The following is a 21652-nucleotide window of genomic DNA, read 5'->3' as shown; positions in this document are numbered from 1 at the left end:
ATGCTTAACTGGAAAAAATAAATTCTGCTTTAAAAACAACAGTAATAAAAACAAACACAATCACTTTGGAAATCCACCAGAGTAGCTAATCTCTAAGGTGCCTACTAGGTCCTTTAATCAATGAAACATTTGGGGGCAGGCTGAGCCTATGGTACTATGTTTTTCAAAGGTGCTCACCACAGAGATTCTGCGAGAAGCACCCCTTCCCCTTGAGGATCACCCAAGCAATGGGCAATCCAGGATTCTAGTTCAAATCAGGTCATGGATGAAGTGCAGATTTGCTCAGGGCTTAGACCCACCGTGAAGAAGCTCTGATCTAACATATTTAATTCATTTCATTGAACATCAATTATATGTTATGCATTAGTTTGGTACTATTATGCTTTGGGGCTGATATTTGTCATTTTGTTTTTGTTGTTTATTTTTGTTACTGTTTGTTTGTTTTTCCATACTTCACACAGAAACTGTAACTCCTAGACCTCCATAGAGTAAGAAAATTTAGCGACTAGTGTTTTCTTCTCCTTATTTCCATTGAATTCTTCCAACCTCTGCTCAACACCAACTGAATGTCCACTAACAAACGAGGTGCAGGGATAAATAGAAGAAAAGTTTAAAGAACATGCCGCCTGTCTTCAAGAATTTAGTGTGTCTGAGAGAAAGCACTCCCACACACACAACAGCAGCAGGTAACAAAGGGAGAGTGCTAAGCCAGCAACGATCACCTACCAAAGGTAAACAATAAATTCAATTCACTTGGCAGAATGGAAAGGGTGAGATTGGGGCAAGCTGGAGTCTTCAGAGGTTTGACCTGTTTGTTGAAGGCCTAAAAGGGTTTGGACACAGAGAATGGCCCTCATGGGAAAGGAGAGAAAGTGGAAGAGAAAGCCCACGGAGCACTAAGGAGGCTGGCTGCTCTGGAGCAAAAGCTGGCTGTGTGGAGAGCCCGGATACGTCTCTGCCCCTGCCTCCGTGGGGGTGGCCCGCCAAGCGACTTACCTGGGCAGGATCTCAACTCATCATCTTCTGCGTGGAGATCAGCTCCTGGGCTCCTGTTTATCTGGAAGATGCATCTCCATTTGAATGCTTCTAATGCTTGTCACGTGCTCAGAGCTCACTGCCTGTGAGAGAGGCACGCATTATTATTACCATAATCTTCCTTTACCAACTGCCTGCCCCACTTGAACCCACTACTCAAGCCATCCCTTGCCCAGGAGGGGCCTTTCGCCATCTCCCAGGGTCCTATACATACTTGCTCTTTGGGAGATGCACTTACGAAATGTTAAAATTTAAAGCGGCTACTTCCAAATGCTTGGGGGAACTTGAAAGGGAAAAGGGTGTTCCATTTGGATTCCTCAATACATATTGCTTATTTTTGCAGGATTTGAGGATGGGTCAGTGCCTCTTAAAGGCAGTAAGAGAAAACAGCCTACCGAGAGACATAGGGAAGATAAGAGCCAAAATATCTTCCAAGGCAGGGGTCTTCCCCACACGTACACAGTCTTCCATATCTCCCTCATTCTCCCATGATCTTGTCCTCCTAAGCCAGCAATGATAATCTGGGAATAAATGCGCATTTTCTAAGGGAGAACTATTGCCAAGCCCGTTAATCTTATGCAGATGCGATGTTACTCTTACCATGTTGTAATATGGCTTCTTAAAAAACAAGTTGGAAGGGGGCAGGGGGGGGAACCCACCAAAAAAAAAAAAAAACCACAACAAATATTCACCAACCCATATGGTCAGTAATTGCTGTTTAATAGTCCTCCTATTACAAACCTGAGAGGCAGCAGTCTGAATTACCAGTAGAGTATTAATAAACAGGAATGAGTTAATAGTGCATAAAGACCTTCTAGTGGAACAGTGGGGGAGTTGAATATTCTTTTCTTCAGTCAGCTGTAAGTAATTACTGCATGGTGTGCTTCTGACTATTACCATAACAGAGCAATTGGACGTGAAGAATGGATAATAGTACGGACATGGAGGTATTTTTAGAATATCAGCAGTGAAGCAGGTAACTGGCCTACTCCAGTAGAAACCTTTAAATAAGTTTAGAAGACTTTCTCTCTTTCTCTCTCTCTCTCTCTCTCTCTCTCTCTCCTTATGACATTTAGCCAGGGTAGAATTTTAAAAAGATCAATCTAATAAATTATTTAAAATAACTTTACAAAGAGGATGCCTGTGATATGTAAATAAGAAGGCAAGAAGGGAGGAAGGAAAAGTCTAAAAAGCCCAGGCGGACAGGAGGCATGATGCCGACGTTACTGTAACTACATAATCACGGGTTCCTTCCTGCTCCTCTGAGAGTACAGCCTGGATGCGAATCTGCTTGACTGGCTCCCACTGGCTGCTCAGGTGAAAGTGAAAATATTCAAATCAGAGCTGTAACTATGATTGCTGGAGTTGTGGGTTTTCTAAAATTGAGTTAGTCATCCTCGGTGATTTAATGATGCATATCATTTATTTTAAAATATTATTACAGGGGCATTGACTGAGCCGCAGCGCCTTCTTCGCGGGACTGTCCATTATGCAATGCGGCGGGGTATGTCATGGGCGGCGGCAGCTGAGATATTGTCTAACGGCACAACATATGTTCTCAGATGAAAACAGCTTGAGACTTTGATTCAGAAAGCGGTAATTTTGCAAATGCACACAAATATCATTTAAGGAATATTTTGAATTTTTTTCTTTTCAGGGTATAGGTCCTTCTCCTGCTTCCTGGCTGCACAGGCCGATGCTGATTTTTCAATTTGCAGGTTTGTTAAGCATCATGGAATGTTTTGGTTCTCAATCAAGAATATTCTTCCCAAGTGGTTCCAAAGTCCTACGCTTGAAAATAAACGTGTGTCCTCTTTGTCTCCTAGCAGCATGTGTTCCCACGTACAATAGCGGCACAGGACAGAGGAAGGCAATGCCTTTGATTGAACCATCCTATAGGCTTTTAACCTGCCACTCTCCTGGGCTGGGAGCTTTCTTCAGGCCAGGCGGCACACTCTCTTCTTTGGGCGGTTCTGGCAGCTGGAGTCCAGCGGGGATGGTTAGGAGCCAGGACCCACGTCCTCCTCCTGGCGGGATTCCTATCCTACCTTGTGGCACAGGAGCTGAACAGAGGCTGAGCTGCCTCAGTGCTAATGACCTCAGAGACCCACCTGAAAATGAGGCGCAGCCTATGGGACAGGTGGCAATGCTTAACTGATCTCTGTCCGGTGCTTTGAAGTCTGACAAACAAATGCGTGTGAAATAAACACTGTCGCATTTCTTTCTCCTGAAAAACTGCCTTATTGTGTCTGAGCTCTGCCAGCCGGCATATTCGGATTCATCCAGACACAGCCCCTTTCTTGCTAAAAGATGCTGCGGTGAAAATTTACAGCTGTGGGTTTCACTTGTTTAGCTGGTCGTTCTTAATAGAAATCAAGGGCACACCTATAGAGGTGTCATTATAACCCAGGGACAGCGGAAGGTTGTCCCTGTCACTGGTTTTGATTTACTTTTTTCATGTATTTGAAAAGGGAATGGTTCTCTTTTCTTTAAGTCTAGAGAAAGATGAGGACAGAAGAAAATCTCGTTAATTGAATACCAATTTTGAACAACATTTTCTACATAGGACAAAGATCAATGGTCTTTTCTAGGAAGTGTTCAAGACCTCATGATTTGGGAAATTTGCGTGTTTAGAATCTTTGTGTTTCTGGTTTAGTGAAATTTGGAGGTACTTATAATCAACTTTGCATGTGACCACAGTTAAAGTCATCCTTCACTCTGATTAGTCATGAACTTCCCAAGGGCGTGGGCTGTACTTCTAGAGTTTACACCCTAGGTCGCCACCCTGTCCAGAGTGCCAGCACATAACTTCCCCAGGAAGAGATATCACCAGCAATCAGAGCTGTTGCTATTTCAGATCTAGAAAACCCTCTGGGGAGCAAAGGAATATGAGGTTTTTCCCAAGAGTGAGAGTAAGGAGAGAAAGGAGGCTCCAATGCCTTTATATCTCCATTTAGCTCTAAGAAGCCCAGGGGGAAATAAATACCTGGAGTTGTTAAGAAGCCAAACAGTTTCAGAGGCCACCATTTTCTCTCTTGAGTATTTTAGCTGGTACCTCTCTAGTCAAGAATTCTTAGTATTTTCAGTTGTTCCCATTGAAACAACTTAGTAGGCCAACACTCCAATAAGACCCAGTGAAAGGGTAAATCATTTAGAATTGATTACACAATTCAATGTGTATAAAACCTTCCAGACTGGTTGAATTCAGCTACCCTATTCATGGGTTATCGTGACAGCCAGTAAAACTCACAAACAATGTATTTTCAGCATTTTGGTAAATAATCCTCCGAAATGTCCGGTATGATATGGCATATAGCAGTAATTATAACAGAAGTCTAAATACCCTGGCCTCTACCTGCTTCATCGATCGCATCTCCTACCATCCTCCCCATGGTCTTATTTCAGTTCCTCCATCACACCAAGCTCATCCCTGCGTCCAGGTCTTTATACTCTATTCTCTCTGCCTGGAAGACATTCAGCCTCAGTTTAAATGTCATCTCCAAGAAACTATTCTTAACGGTTTTCTGGGCATTCTCCAAACACTACTCTACTTTTTTTCCTTAACAGCATTTATACTAGTTGATATTTTCTTGTTTGCATGTGTGCTAGATCGAACGGTTCTCAATTCTTGATTCCCACTCCCCTGCTACTGTAATATGCATGCTGTGTAACTATGGGTAGAAAAATGACCTCCACCCAATTGATATTTTTTTTTAAAGTTTAATTATTTACATTGAGAGAGAGAGAGAGAGAGAGAGCATGAGTGGGGAGGAAGGCAGAGAGAGAGAGGGAGAGGGAGAATCTCAAGCAGGCTCTGCACTATGAGCACAGAGCTCGACCTGGGGCTCAAACCCACAAGCTGTAAGATTATGACCGGAGCCAAAATCAAGAGTCCAATGCTTAACCGACTGAGCCACCCAGGTGCCCCCCCCCACCCAATTGATGTTAGGCTTAGTCATGTGACTAACTTGCATTGGTTAATTAAATGTTGGTAGACTTGATGAAAACAGAGACTTTAAATGTGCTGTGTGTCTTACTTGCGTCCTGGAGCTCTTGCTATTCTGTATAAAAAATATGCTGTAAGTTGTCATTTTTCAAAGAATGAAGACATTGTTGGAACAAAACTGAACCTAACTGGAGGCCTAGAACCAATTCCCCCCATGACCTGAAGTAGTGCCGTTTCAGCCAACCCATGGGACCATCAATACGAAAATAAACAGTTGTTGTTTGAGCCTCTGATGTTTGGGTTTGAGTGTGAGGCTTATCACCCATCATTAATGTGGCAATTGCTAATTAATATAGAAATTACACCAGCAATGGCCTTCTGCTGTCAAAATCCTTTAAAAATGCATCATTTGACTTGGGATCATGTAGTAAGTAGAGGAAACTATAAAAAACTGTAATAAGAAGCTGGAAAAATGACAACCTATATTGTACAGAAACAAAACATTTGATACAACCACCGACTGCAATGACTTGGAAGGCAAAAGAATGTGCCAAGTGCACTGACAGCACAGGCTGGGAAGTTTTTGAGGCAGAATATTTGTGGTATGAGTTGGCTGCTATTATCCACATTTGATAAGTAACTACAAGAAAGAAATGAGCTTGGAAAAAAATTGACTAGCTTTCAAGCAGGACTGAGGGGAATTTATATATATATATATATATATATATTTTTTTTTTAAATGTTTATTCATTTTTGAGAGACAGAGCATGAGCAGGGAAGGGGCAGAGAGAGAGGGAGACGCAGAATCCGAAGCAGGCTCCAGGCTCTGAGCTGTCAGCACAGAGCCCGACGCAGGGCTTGAACTCACGAACTGTGAGATCATGACCTGAGCCAAAGTCGGGCGCTCAACCGACTGAGCCACCCAGGTGCCCCAGGACTGAGGGGAATTAAAAGAACCTAGAAATTCTGGGGATTGTAAGTTTGAAACCTTAAACCACTTCTCTCTAAAGGTGTGGCATTAGAACACTGCCATACAGCAAAGACAAAATTAAAAAAGTGGCTGTCACACCCTTTGTCAAGACCCCTGAAAAGATGAAGGAGATCAAAGGTGCGACTCATAAATGAGCAAAGTACCTACACTTACATCTAGAAGGAATCATGTCTTTAAAAGAATTGTGGGTGAGGCATTTGACACATGCAGTTGACTAGAATCCACATTGAAAACCAACAAAATTTTTGAGGGAGTTTTATGTTGCACTGGAAAAATTGCCACCTACCTAGGTTTAAAAAGACTATCTCTGTTTGAGATATATAAAGATCTCTGGGCCCCCAAATTTCACAGGCAGGAAGCAGGGTGAGAAATCTGCTCAGCAACAAAGAAGGGCATATTCTCCAGTACTCATCAGAAAAGCCAAGATGAAAAAGGAAGAAGTTCCAAGGGCAGAGCAAAGACCCATGTACAACAGTAGGCTGGTGATTACCTCTCAGGTGTAGAACCAGGGCCTAACCAAGATATAAACCAACCTCCCTGTAGGGGAACCTGGCAAAATTTGGCTAGCAGAATTTCAAAATTGCTATAAAGCAGTGACTTCTATCTTTCTCTCAGTTCTCTCCACATCGAATGCAAGTGTTTCTTACCCTGTCCCTATTCCAACATTGCATATTAGATATGTAGGGACAGATAACATATCTTTTCAATTTATAGATGTATAGATCAAGAGTAGTTCCACCTAGACCTGACACGGATCATGAGATCATGGACTTTGAACCTGAAACTATATCTGGGTGAGCCTTTGTGGGTTTCATGGGATCGCACTGAGTCTGTCCTAAGAGCAGAGGGATTCTGAAAACTTGTGACCAAGAGGGCAGACACTGACAAGAGAGATTGAATTATTATTTTTAAGTCTTCATTCATTTCCTTTATAAAATTATACATTCACTTTTTTTCCATATGATTTACAGGTCTTCCCACTATGAATGAAAAAATATTTCCTTGATCCATTCATATTGGGCTTGGCATGTGAATAGTCTTGGTTAATAAAATCTTAATAAATGTAACAGAAACAGAGTTTTAGACTTGTTGGCATGATCTGGCTTCTTCTCTTGCACTCCTGCCATCCCTCATGAGAAGCACATGCCCCGGTAGCTTCTGGTCCATGGATTTGGTGTCTCTGGACCAGTGGATCAGATCCCAACTGACAGTTTCAAGCCAGGATAAGCTGAACCTTGATAAGATCAGTCATCTTCCAGCTGACCCACAGAATTGCTAATGAGACAAGTGAATGTTTGGTGTTTTAATTCAGAGATTTTAGAGCTATTTGTTTCACAGCATTATTGTAGAAAAAATGCTGGCTGACGCCATTTACATGTTTGTTTATTGTCTGCCCACATGTGCATAAAAGGTCTACTATGTTGTTCATGTATATATTCCTATGTACAGAAACATTCTAGGCATATGGTCATTGCACAACAAATATATTAAATGAACAGATGAAAAATGTAATATACGGTAAGAACTACCAATTTAACACTATTAGAACCCTATTTGGCTATCTCTTTTACTGAAAACCTAAGGTTGAATTCACAGTGGGCAGAGAAGAATGGCATACCTACAGGAAAAGAAGCCATTTGGAGTTCTTCACAAGAAAGTATTAAAGATCTCCTCAAGTGGTGTTATGAACGTCTGATATAGAGACAGCTGTAGTGATAAGAATAGCTAATTTGGTTGAGAAAAGAGAATTATTATGAGACAATGTCCCAGTTGTCTTTATATCTGTAGTTGCAGCACAAAGTGGGCTCTCAATACATGTGTGTGCAAATGAATCGACTTTCAGAGCTCATAGAAGCTTTTTGTACCCTACTTGGCTTTCAGTTATGGAAGATATTAAGATGACATCAGCGACTAATGCAGGCCTGTGCTTAATTCTCCACTCTGCTAGAAACTCTCTAACTTGGGAGGAGCTAGATTATGCCTGTGGGTCAACCGAAGTACTCTCCTCTCTTTCCACAGATGAAAAGGGAGGAGACTCTGCTGATATTAAGAGAACTGGTTTTTAGGTTTTTATATTCTCCAAATCAACTCATGTTACTTTCTTATTCTTCCTTAGCCGTCCTTTCCCTTAACCCAAATATCCCACCCTTCATTTAATGCAGTAATTCCAGTGAACGGGTTATTTTCCATCTATCGTCACGCGGTCCTTACTATGGACTACATACTGTGCAAAAGCCTGGGGATATAAGTGAGACATAGTTCTTGCCACCAAGGTGTCTACTGGAGAAGGAAGACAAATAATCAGATTAAGTTGCTTTAAAGTAAATGGTACAATTGAACAGTACATAATAAGAACACAAAAGTAGGGCATCTAAATGATACTGAGGGACCAACAGAGAGTGGGATTTGAAATAGAAAAGGAGATACAGAAGGGAGATAATGATGTGAAAGAAATGTTCCCAAACATGTTTTCACTGATGCTTATAGGAAGGTGGCCCCGTATAAGAAAATAAATACCAGCGTATCCCTGAAGGAAAATTACATGGATGACCACATACACCCTTTAGTACTAATGGAAAAGGAAAGAAGAAGAGTTTGCAGAGTCCTAGATGACTGTCTCCTGGCATATAGTATACATACCTTACCACAATCTCAAGGAACATGTTGAAATGGCAAGGAAGCAAAAAAACAGCAATCGTTCCAGGAAAGAGAAAAGCAAAAATCTACTGATTGAAGCAGTGTGTCCACTTGTTGAAAGTGCCTTCTTCTTCTTCTTTTTTTCTTGGAAAGGCACTTGGAGTCTGTAAACAGAAATTATGAAGTTAGTGAAGAAAGTCTAGAATGTGAAAAGAAGACCAAATGTTATAATAAAGGAGAAACCAGGATGGAATTTGATCTGCCAAGATGAGGGTGTGAAGGGACAAAGGATCATCAGAGTCTGGAGCATGTCAGAGAAACTCAAAAACAATTCTTGTGGGTTGATTGATTAGACAAGATAAGGTGCCCTGAGGCCAAGGGGTCAAGAGTTTATGCAGCCAATTTAAAAGTTTTCTGACTTAATGGAGGGCATTTTGAAGATAGCTGGAAAGTGTTTAGTTAATTGAATTTGTGAAGTAAATGTATATCCCCAAAAGTGTTTGTTTTATGTCTGTTTTCTAGTTCTTAATCTTTCATATTTGTCAGAACAAAATTGTGCCAGTGACATGGAAAAGTTGGTCTTTTACCAATATTTATCTTTCTTTCTCTCTTTATCACTCTGCTCCAACTTCTCCTCCTACCATCCTGGAGGGCTATGCAGATTCAGTGTTCTAATAGCAAATCTTTTTCTAAAATTTCCTGAAAAGGAATTTTTTCTCATGTATGTGTATGTCTTTTTCGAAGATCATTTTAGTAGGAGAGTGTATCTCCCAGAGAACATAGAATCTCCCAGACAACTTTTCTTTCAAGGGATAACATTAATGAGGAGTTCGGTCACATTTCTTTATTAACTGAGATACAACTGATGGAAAATCAGAGGCATTCCCTCCCAACCACATATTCTAATACACAAACTATAAATAATTTTATGATTCTTCTGACAGAAACCGAAGGCAAATTTAAAAAATGGCGCAAATAGGCAGATGCCATGATTATAATCTTTTTAATTTTTTATAATCATCATGTCATCACGTCACGATTGTTATTTTCCATTGTCTTCCTTTACATATTTTTATCAACAATGCAAAGATACATAACACATCGAACATAGGCAGAGAAGAAACCTTGAAAAGAATCTGCCTAGTTGAAAATAGCTTATATATTTACATACAAAGTTGTATTTGATCTTCATAACAAACTTGGTAGGGTGGGGGAGGGAAGAAAGGTGGCGCATTGAAGTAGGTAAGAGGATGGACTTTTAGTCATTAATGCCTCGATCAAATACCACTCACTAGCTGTAGGACATGGGCAGGTTAGTGAACATCTCTGAGGCTCAGTTGTAAAACAGGTATAATAAAACCGACCTCGTAAGTTTGTTGTGAATATTGAACAAGGGAAAATAAAGGCCTTGGTACATAGGATAAAATCAATAAGATTCATTTATTAAATAAATAAATAAATAAATAAATAAATATGCCACCTAGGATTAATTAGTATGGCAAAGGTGTTACTACTTTTTTTTCCCACCAGACATATCAACACACATGTCCCGAAGTGTGCCTAACCACGCTGCTGACCACACAGAAGGAAAACTTTCGCCTTTTAGCTTTTAATATTCAGAGGTGACCTGTCCGTGTTTATTTAACACTTCTAACCAGAGAAAATGAAAACCTATTAGGAAAATACGTACTGATGCCATTTTAACTAAGTTATCAAATATCTTTCTAACAAATGGGTCAATGTAGACACAATCTTTCAAAAATGCAGTGAGTCATGGTCGGAGCATTGACACAGCCCTGAAAGATCAGGCTCAGTTTACGCGGCGGCCCGTGGCTGTCTCTTCCCTTGTTGCTAGCCAACTCTCATGTTAATGACATAATTAAATGGCTATAAAGTTCCATAATTCTTGCTCCTTTAATTAACCAGAGGGAAACCTCTTCTCAATGCTGAAGATTCTGCTGTTTCATCCTGTATAAGTTTCCAAAGGCTGATGTTTAAATTCCATAACAATCGCAAGGAGCACTAAAGAAGGGCTCCTTTTTAAAAAATAAAGAAGTGAGCATTTGAGCAGAAATGCAAGCTTTCAATCAACTGTATAAATAATCAGCTAAAATTGGTTCTGTATATCATGCTGTGAGTTTTCACCAAGAGTTGTTCTAGATAAAAAAACATAAACTTAGCAGAAGCCAAAATCATTGAAGCAAATGATTCCCTTGAAGATTCTTCGGGACTCCAGAGGTGCAGCACTAAAACACTTCCACAGAGTTTCAAGCTCTTTATGAGGAAAAAGTGTGAACTTGGGACAAGACACAGAATACATGCTGTAAATTTTACAGAAGTTTTTTTTTTAAAACCTCTCCCGTTATCGCTTTGACCTTCCGTTAATTCAACAGTTCTAAATCAGGTAGAAGCTGAAATGATTTCAATTAGATGCACAATGGGGGATGGCCACATAAAAGGAACCCGTTGGTATTGCCTAGGCTGAAAGAGGAAGGTGGAGAATTTATATTCTATAAGCTGTTCCCACTTCCCATGTGGCATAGGCAAGACCCGGAAGTTTATTAATGTCCCCCAAAGAGAGGACTCAGAGTGGCCTAGCTGAGCATTGTGGGCTTAGCATGGGGCCCCCTGTGATGGAGGGCATGGTGCCTTCCCAGAAGACACTCCAAGAGGACTTTCCCAGACAGAGGCTGGTTACGCTATATAGCACAGACTCAAAAAGCATCAGCAAAACCTGAGATGAGTCAGAGGCATCCCGGGGTTATCTGAGAGTACTGACCAAACAATAGAAGAGCAGGTCTCAATTCAAACCTGTAGACACCTGTGGGCCAAAGAGCAGCCAGTCTGAGAGACCTTGCTACAGAGAGTGGCAGGGCCAGACACAGGACAAGGACTCGAGCACCCCCATCCTCTGTCCCCATATAGATGGATCAAGCCCCTTGGCAAATATGTACCTTATGGTTAGGAAAGTTGTGCACTGATGTGTGCTGCGAGGTATTGCCCTTGCTTGGCAAGCCGTGTGTCCTAGTCTGGAGTAAGGGAGATTTTTTGACATCAGTTATCTCAGCAGAGAGGCCTTCTTTGCCTTTTCATATTTCATTCTAAGTTGCAGTCTGTGTTAGCTTTAGCCTTATTTCTCAGACACCAGGCCAGTGTCTTGAGGAAGAGAAGTAGGGGAGTACGCGAACGAGCTGAAAGACTGAGCATTTTCCTAAAGACACTAAGTCTTTCAAAGAAGACTCTATATGAACAATCGTAACTTTGAATAGATTGAATGTGAAAATGAAAGAAGTGACTGAAATGTTGCTAATGGATAGATTATAAGTTGTTTTTACCACTCAGTGAAGTGGAATTACATGGAGCAGATCAGAGTTTTTAGAAATTAAAGGGCCGTATTTATTTTCTGCATATCTGAGCGTAGCATGAAGAAATTTCCAACTCCATTGTGTGTGTGTGCATGTGTGTGTGTGTGCGTGTAACATAAAAACTAGAGGATTGTACTCTAAACATAATCATTTTTTCTGCCTAATGAGATTATGGATGTTTATATTTTTGATTTTTCACTTTCACATTTCTCAAATTTTACATGATGAGCATGTATTAGCTATTTAAAATCAAAGACGGATAAATGCTATTTTCAAATAATTTGTTTACATCTTCTAGTTGTTTTTGTTTAAACCCCAACTGTTTAAAAGAAAAACACATCAAGTATTTGGTCATTACATATATATAAAACTCAAAAATTCTGTCTAACCTTAACTTTGCTCTGTTTTAATCCCCTTTATTTCAAAGATCACACTGTATGTCCCTTTTTGTCTTAAAGTTTCAAAATGGCCTTTGGCCAAATGCAATTAAGATTTTGCCCTTACCTGACATAAAAAAATGGAGTATGTATATGAAAGCACTTTGAAAACTTTAAAGGACTTTAAAAATGTATGGACGTACTAGTGGTGGAAGGCAGGGGAGGTGAGCAGTAAGGGGGAGGTACAAGAGGAGGAACTAGGTTGTATCTTTGCAAAACATAAATTTCAAAGGTTCTTCCTGAATTAATTTGCAAACAGAAATGAATGGAGTTACGGTGTGGCATTCCTGAATACTCACAATTTTCACAAGTTAATCCCACACCTGTGATAACATGGTACACACCTTCAAGTTGACATTTGTCTGTATCATTTGCTGCTACTGACAGCAATGGACCCCCTTCAGTAGAGTCAAAAGTACTTGAGAGCTAAGGGTCTCCTCGTGGGAACCCTGAGGCTATCTCCTGTGTCTATATTGTTAAGAGTGGTCCCAGAGGGAGTCCTATTTAGGAAAACTTTGAATCTGGAAACTGTCCCTTGAATTTGGGTTTTTTGTTTGTTTGATGTAGGACCCACAGATTCTAGAAGGGCAATTCTAAGAATGCTCTCCAAATCTGGATGTCCTTAGTAGCCCTTTCCCCCAGATTAAAAGAGGTATAATTTGTAGACGAAGAGTCCATCTTACTTTCCAGGCTCCCCGGTGCAAACCTAGGGCAAAAGATCATATGACACGGAGTCAAACAGCCTGGATTCACATCCCAGCTCTACCACTGGTTAGTTGACCTTGGAGAAATCACTCAACCTCTCTGCCTTAAACTCCTCGTCATAAATGGGGATTATAATAGGACCAATTTCATAGGGTTCTTAAGAGATTTAAACACATCTATATATATGAAGTGGGATGTGAACAGCATCAGGCACTTATTAACTGCCCTGTAAGCATTACTTGTTGTTATTAAGAGGGGAATCCTCATGTATATCCAGACCACCACAGCCTCTGAAGTTCACAACTTATCCCCACTCAAGGAAGATAATCCCGAGATGGCCTGGTAACTGAGAAAGAAACCCTTCTCATGGTTCTTCGTAGTTCGGGCGTGTGTGGTGGTGACTGATGCATGCACACACATATGCGTAACAAACCTTCTGAATTCACTTTGGCAGCGGCAGAACTGGGTTTGTGTTGAGTTAGCCACCCTATCTGGTTCCGTTGTCTCTGGGATGACTCCATGCTCCTGGATGTAGTTTTGTGACATACTCATCCGGAGCAGGATTCAATACACTGGTCTTACGTGTCATAGAAAGCAAGTAAAGGACATTTCTTAACACAGGAAAAAAATGTTGAGTTCATGGATTCACTATTTTCTCACTAGCCTTGGTGAGTACTAATGGCTCTCAAACAGGCATTGAAATGAATGCTATGGAGCCATATCAAAATTCTAGAAAATGTGAGGCACAAAGGTGTGCTTTTACCTGGAGAATCTTCCACTTTCCTCACTTTTTCAACCAAAGGAGAAATTACAACTAGGGAGGCGGGGAGAAAAAGACTCCTTGGGTATATGTTAACAGGTTCTTTTTAAAAAAATTGTTTAAGTTTAGTTATCTACTTTGAGAAAGAGCAAGCACAAGCAGGAGAGAGGCACGGAGAGAGAGAGGGAGAGAGAGAGAGAGAAAATCCCAAGCAGTGCATAGCCCGATGTGGGGCTCGAACTGACGAACGATGACCTGAGCTGAGATCAAGAGTCTGACACCCAACTGGTTGGGCCACCCAGGCACCCCTATGTTAACAGTTTTTAAACATCAAACATTAAAACAAGAGCATTATTTCTAGAGGGACCTCACCATACCCTAGAAAAGTGGCTTTTGTATGATTCCTGGCTTTTATGGACTTTAGCCAGCTCTTCAGCAGTCTTAGGTAAATTAATATTCAGTGAAAATGTTAATAAACACATGAAAATTTTCTACATCGTATTAAAAACTGATCAGTTGGCTTAATACTACACCTCTCATGCCTGCCCAGAGTGTTAGTCCATCTCATCAAAACACACTTGGGAAAAATACTGAAGTTAGTCCTAAGCCACCCCTGCTCCATTTTAATGCATTCATCAGACAAATAGTTCTGGGTATTATTCCCCCTGTCCATTCTCTTCTATCCCTGGATCTTCCATTCCTTTCTTTTTCTCCCACGATGTCAGATTATTAAACACATACACTTCAGTAGGCCCACAGAAAATAGAACCACATCGGATTTGTTTTGGGCAGAAGGGGTCAGCCTGAATTTCCAGAGTGTGGCTCAGTCCTCTACCACACATTTCCTCCCACTCCAGGGATTTCACTTCATCTTTCATCCATCCAGCTAAGGAGAACAGGGGCTAATTTAGGAGCCTCTTTATGCCTGTACATATTCAGCCAGAGGGGTCACTGTTGATTGATGCAAGACACTCTGTCCTCCAAGAGCTCGCCAAGTCCCTGCTGGTCCAGAGAGTAGCAACCAACAGTAACTCACCCTTTAGTGCCTGTGCATTTCTGTGCCTCCAGCTAGAAACCGTCAATAAAAACCAGAGGCAACTTATGTTGCCTTAGATCACTAATAAATGCTCCACACCACCACCTCAGAGCCCTTTCACAAAAATGTATTTCTCTACAGATAGATGCCAAGCCCCAGCAGCCAATTACTACAGAAATGCCTCAAAGGCTTGAAGGAGGAGGCAGGGAGAGACAAGGGGCTCTTTTCAAAGATAAGAGTTATATGCTTCCTCCTAATAAAAGTTGCTCCCTTTTGTTGAATGCTTCCTCTAAGCCAGACACTGGGATAAGGTTTAACCTACATTATTTCATTCATTTCCTACAATTCTGGGACTCCAAAAGCTCTAGCCCATTTTACAGATGAGGACACAAAGGCTCACAGGACTTAGGCAGCTTCTACTTTCTGCTTCTCCACTCCCCTCCACACCCCCAACCTGCCACAACAAAGGCTTGTGGGTGTGTGTTGCAAAAGCAGCTGGGAAATGCCCAGATGCCAGGCATTTCAGGTGGATGTCTGGGCTTCAGAGCATGGCCACTCCTACCCTTACAATGCAAAGATGTTCAATGGTTCAGTTAGTTCACAGACTGCCAGAAACAGACATGATGTCTAGACATCATCTAGACATTGTCAACACTTCCAGGGCCTTCCACTTTATTGGTGAGTGTTGAATATTCTGGAAATTTTCTTTTGGTACCAGAAAGCACTGGGTGCCCACCCTGTATATGGTACTGTGATGGGTTCTGCATAGGTTTAAGGGAGTGAAATGTTAAAAAAAAAAAAAAAGAAAAAGAAAAAGAAAAAAGAAAAAAAGAAAAGAAAAAAAGATGGCACGGTCACAGTCTTCTACAATTATTTTTAATCATGCAATATTCAATAAAACCAGCCCCTGGGTTAAATGCTAGGGATAAAGGGAATAAACGCTCCTGGGCCATAGATTTTATCATTTCTTTTTATCCTTCCTTTGTTCTACCCCTGTTTCCTAAGGAGTCTCATTATCTCCCTTTATATACACAGGTCTTAGGCAGATTACGTGGCAGGATGAAACACCTGCACTGACCAAAAATCCATTTGGCTACTAACTACAGAAAAGCCAATATATCCACATCCGGAAAAGTTCATCTTGCTGGACACTGGTTATGGTCTGATAGGTTAGAGCTGTCAGTTTCGCACTTCACCACGCTTCACTCCTGCAAGAACGGAATCACCGACTGTCATGAACTTTTGACTTCTTCTCACCCCTCCCTGAAAACTCACAACACAGGAACATTAAATACCCAAGATAATTGCTTATCTGTAATAACTGTGGCATGAAGGACCCGAGGGATGCTGCCTTACATCTCCTGTAACCGAGCCATTCCGCAACATTTCTGTGAAGGAGCAGACGTAAGCTGTCTCCTCTTTGCCAGAGAGCAGAAGACCCTGTGGATATGGTAAGACCCAGGCTTGAATTTGGGGATGAGGATCAGCACCCTTTTCTGCTATGGAGAAAAATGACCTACCCTTTTGAAGGTAATGATACTATTAACGACAGTAATATCTTATACTTCTGCCCTGCTTCCCTATCTCTCAAACACATTACATCACGGTTCCATTGGATCTACGTGCCAGACCTTACATTGGTATAAACGTTTTGATATTTTGCTCAGCTGTAACACATCTCTGTATTTCATTCGACTGCCACAATGAGAAGGAGAAACATTGCTGTCCCAGCTTACCAAAGAAGAAACTGAGGGTCAGGGAAGGTCATTTTTGCAGGTTATGAAGCTAGAATTTCAGCGCACATGATTCTTTGCAATGGCCAGCGTTTATAGCTCTTCAGCAATCTTCATTTGGTGCACAGGGTATCTGGGGGTCTTCCTTAGGGAATCACGGAAGGGTGAGATCACGTGTGCCTAATGAGCCACGTGTCCCACCTCAGGGACAGGAGTCACAGAGTTAGGTAGGTGGCCATGGCCAACGACACCCTGCCCAGAGCCTTTGTGTGGCAAGAAATCCAGTCCACTTCCAAAAGCAAGGCTCTAAGAGAGGGGTTTCTGTTGACACTTTCTCTGTATGTTTTGTTATGCTTGTTTTTGTTGGCCTAGAGAACCAGCAGCCAGGGACAGCAGGATGACTTTGAGCCAAGGGGCGGTCTGTTCACACCCTAGGGACAGGAGTGTTTCACTAAGTTGCTGCCGCTTGAAAGGACAGCCGCCACGCAGTCTTGCTCTCTCCCGGTTTTGTTATCCCTGAGATAATAAATAAAGGCTCATTCTGTTGTGTCCAAAAGACCCTTTTCAGGAGACCTGCTCTTGCTGGAAGTCTCCAGAGCCTCCTCACCTGATTACAGTCAGATGCTGGGCATTTCAAATTAAATTAGAACAAATAACAAAAATGAAAGGAGAGTGGGGAGGAGGAGGAACAAACCAGCAAAAATGGTATTCATTTAAAGTAGCCAATGAGAAAAACGGAGCCCGAAAAACTCAGCTGATAACGGCAGAGATTGACATTTGCTGTCCATCTTAGGCTAAAAAGAGCCACAAGTGAGAATCTGTCGGGATGACAATTCCAGGCCAATTTCATGTAGAATATTCTGATGCAGATATGGCCAGGATAAACAAGAAGATGTTTTAAATCTAGACCTGAATTTTTATGGCCCTCAGACCACGATAGGACCTCTATTTGCTTGTGTATGCAACATACAAGATACAGTGCTTGGAAGATGGTAAGAATATTTGTCCCATTGTGCCATTGTTTCCTCTAGCAAGTCCTGTCAAGGACGAACTGTCATTTGAGCTCAAAATTCTGCTCAAGATGTGCCTAGAGAGACCCACTGGAGTATGGATGGATGAGAAGGCAGAGGAATTCTTGTAATACCTGCTCCCAATATGCTCCAATGTCAGGAAGATGGTTTAAAATCAAATGGAAGGATTCATGGACCAAGATTACAGTGTGTCCATTGCCAAAGTGATTTAAGACAGCATCCTTAGAGCTCCATTGAAAACGACTTGAAATCAAGCAGTCTAACAAAGCCTCAGAATCGCTTTGGCCTCCTTGATACCACTTTACCTTGGTTCCAGCCCGGTCTCACATTTGCCTGGAACATTGCTATCACCTATTTCAGCTGCCCTAAATACTGCCGGATGGATCCCAGAGCAGTATTAAGATATCTGATAAGACAATCTAACTTCACCATCCAGATGCTGAAAGGACATTTACATTTAATGTGCTTTTTCAATCCTATTAGCCAAAGTAGTATATTGTACAGTAAAATATATTGTCTTATTACACTGCTTTCATCACGAAGACACAATGAGCACACAGAAACGTAATTCATATTATATTGTCTGTCACTAAAGGAGGGCTCTTCGGCGAACTTAAACCCAATTTGGAGCAAATAAACTATTAGTGAGCTAGAGAGTTCACTAATCTTGTGCCCAAACTAGTTGCATCCACATATTAAAAGCCATTATCAACTAGGCAAAGAGACCCAGGAGAACACAACAGATGATTACCTTCCGAGAGACATTCTTGCACATAGCATTAAAAACACTGTTTGGTCATGTGTCTGTCCCCTAACATCACTCTTCATTTTGATTTCCAGCGGCCAGGCATAAGGAAAACTTCCAAGTCTCTGAAGGAGCCGGTGCTAGTGGGGATTACCTCAAAAAATGTGACAACCCCTTTATTAAAAAAACAATAAGCATTCAAGAGTGATCAGTAAAAAATGTCTCTTAAGGCCATTTATTTTTAGCTGAGCGTTGTTGTGACTGTTTCCATGGCTAAACCATGAACATGTTTGCTGCACAAGCCCGGTCAGCTAGTGGCCTTAATTAACTTTCAAATGGAGAATGCTGCGGTTTACCACTTATTAAATATCCACCACACCGAGTTACAGTTTTACCCTTCCACACCTCACTTAGTCAAGACGCCTCGAAAAACCCACGATGCTGAATAACTGGTGATTTAAAAATAGGGACCACGTGTAATTATCCGACTGAACACACAGGCTGTGAGGAAAGTTTACTAAAATCTGGGCAGCTTTCATTTCCAGATTGAATGATATAATTTGTAAATTGAGGCAACAGGATAAGTCACTCAGAAAGAATAGAACAAGCTGTTCTTACTCATTCAAAGGGCTTCAACACATATTTGTTAAGGGCTTGCTTGGCGTTCCAGATACGGCGTATTCTTCCAGATTCTTCATGTCCAGGAATAGCAGGAGGTGGCAAACGGAGTTCAGGACATGGCGAAGAAGGAAGAGGCCACTCTCAGCATTCAGGATCTTAAAACAGTATGCTCTCTAGAGAAGGAAGAGTACGAAATCACTCATCAAGCTAATCTACTCTTAATACAACATACAAGTAGCCTCACCAAACTCATTTCACCAAGCGTTTTCTCCAGGAGGGAGATGATGCGGTTTGAGATTCAATCGAGATAGAATTAGTTTTTGCGATTAGCTAGGCGAGTGGTTAAGGTATAGTAATAATGGTATCCTTATTCCATCTCTCCTCTCTCTCACCCAATACTCTGAGACACACACTCACACACACACATCCACACACGCACACCCTCGCCCACGTCTGTTTGGATTTGGCTTGTGAATCTTCAACTAGTGTTGTCTGTGTTTCAAGTTGTGTACTCTCAGGGAAAAAAAAAAAGAAGTGAATTCACCTCTCGTTGAAATTCCACTGTGTATAAAATGGTCTTGGAATTTGAAGGGAGAAAAAAAAATCCTTCTACAAAGAGAACATGTGAAAAGGCCAAGGGAGAGCATAACTGAAAAAAATATATAAAAATGCAAATTTTCCTAAACTCCAGCTTTGGATGGACTGAAGCATAAGTGAGAACTTCAACAAAGCAATAGAAAAAGATGACAGCTCAGAGTTTCAGAAATTTAAGACAGCAGCAGGATTAGACACTTTGGGTTGTCTTCGCACACATTTCTTATGGGAGTTAATTCCATTTGACATGCAAGACCAAAGCAAGATTACAGAGGCATAGCCCCATGGCGAGGTGTATGCTGTAGCTAAAAGCTGGGATTTGAATAATTGTGCAGGCTTACTCCAAGAATCAGGCGAGAACAGAATGAATGGATTATTACAAGGAACTTTGTACATTTTTAACTGCTGGACTTAATAAAATACCCTCTATGTGAGAGTGATGTTATGGTCGTCTGCACTCACTCTAGCTGAAGTTTGTGGTAGGATCCATCAAAAATGAGGAAGAACAGAAACTGATTTTTAAAACGAAAGAAAGAAAAGAAATGAATTTCACAATGAATGACTGGGCTGGGTTGTGGCCGTATGATTTACAGAGGAACAACAAATTTGGAAAACTTGAGATCAACACACCTAAGCCCTCTACCCACCCCCCTAAAGGTACAGGGAATTCATTTCCTGGGCAAAGATGTTTGAGGAGAAGTGGAGAATAGAATTCAAGGAAAGTGGGCCACAAAAGGTGGATTTTTACTTCACTATTTCAGCTCGTTAGGGAGGTCATTTGTTACTGAGAAAAATTACTAACCCACACATCGTTTTATATATATGTATAAATGTGACCTCTTTCGTTGGAATCTGTGGAAGCACTTGTCTGTAAAAGGCAGAAAGAGTAACAGTTCTAAAGACTCCTCACTGCTTAATTAACTGTCCAGTGAGAATTATTAAAATTCCCTATATAATTCTTATTTAGCTCTCATTAAAGTGAAGGATACAAATGCCGGACAATGCCAGGTTCAGAGAAGCTTTAAGAAAGGAAAGTTAGTCTTGTAATAGCTGAGAATTATGAAAAGCTGCCCATTAACAGTAGCCAAGTAGACCTTTCATTTTAAAAGTCACTGATTCAGATCGGAAATGATTTGATTTGATTTTCTCCTTTAGAGTAGACTTCATCTCTTCTCCTCCTGAGAGCCCACTTCTGATCCTCCAGGAGCCCTAACCAGCCCAGTGGGGAGAGAGAAGTCCACCCCAGGAGAGGAGGAAACTGCTCTGGGGCCACGGCACTGGGGAAGCGCGCCCTCTGCTGGGGAAGGCCAGTCTGCAGTGGGGCTTGGGAAAATCCCCCAAAGAGCCTGCCCTCAGGAAAGCAAAAGAAATGCACATCTCCAGGAGGGACCCCCTCGAAGACACGTGGCATCTCTTTCTCATCACTGCAAGAGGAGATTAGAGAAGGGACAGGAGAGGGGGTGAGTGCTCGATTTAACCAGAAGTCAAATGCAGCTCTCTTCACAAAACATATCCGCCAACTTCAGCCTGCCATGCAAAATGGCAACAGGAATGATGAACACATTACAAATTTGTAGACCCTAAAATTAAACTCCACCTCATTTATTTCATATTTCAGCATGCCGGGGATGGCTGACATTACAGGCACACATCTTTCCTGATAAGCTCTGTGATTTCCTTCTTGGCAAAGGGATTTGTGCTCTGTATGGATGCACTCAGTCTTCTTGAAGCCCCAATTCCGTGTGGTAGAGCTAGGAAAGAGGAGGCACGCTGCAGTGATCTGCAGAAGAAAGTCATCGAGAATCGTAGCCCTGGGAGGAAAGCAAATGGAGAAGTTACCAAAGGAAGATAAAGAGCTAGTCTTTCCCCCTCTGTCTCTGTGCATCATTTAGATCCCTGCTACTAAGAGTCATTCACAGACTGGCAGCTTCAGCATCACCTGGCAGCCTGTTAGAAAGGCAGGAGCCCAGGTCCCACCTAGACCTACTGACTCAGAGACTGCATTTTAACAAGATT

General features: G+C 41.5%; 1 long non-coding RNA gene across 1 annotated transcript in view; it reads right to left on the bottom strand.

Moving 5' to 3' along the window:
* LOC115510605 overlaps window positions 1-21439 on the bottom strand; it is a 44519-nt gene extending 23080 nt beyond the window's left edge. The window contains exons 1-4 of the long non-coding RNA XR_004343401.1: window positions 21234-21439; window positions 19040-19215; window positions 8613-8773; window positions 997-1118 (exon numbers count right to left, since the gene is read on the bottom strand). This is a non-coding gene — a long non-coding RNA (uncharacterized LOC115510605). The remainder of the gene's footprint in view (window positions 1-996; window positions 1119-8612; window positions 8774-19039; window positions 19216-21233) is intronic.
* Between the last annotated feature and the right edge of the window lie 213 nt (window positions 21440-21652).

Source organism: Lynx canadensis, chromosome A3 (genome assembly GCF_007474595.2).
Source record: "Lynx canadensis isolate LIC74 chromosome A3, mLynCan4.pri.v2, whole genome shotgun sequence".
Classification (NCBI taxonomy): domain Eukaryota; kingdom Metazoa; phylum Chordata; class Mammalia; order Carnivora; family Felidae; genus Lynx; species Lynx canadensis.
This window is presented reverse-complemented; position numbering and strand designations above follow the sequence as displayed.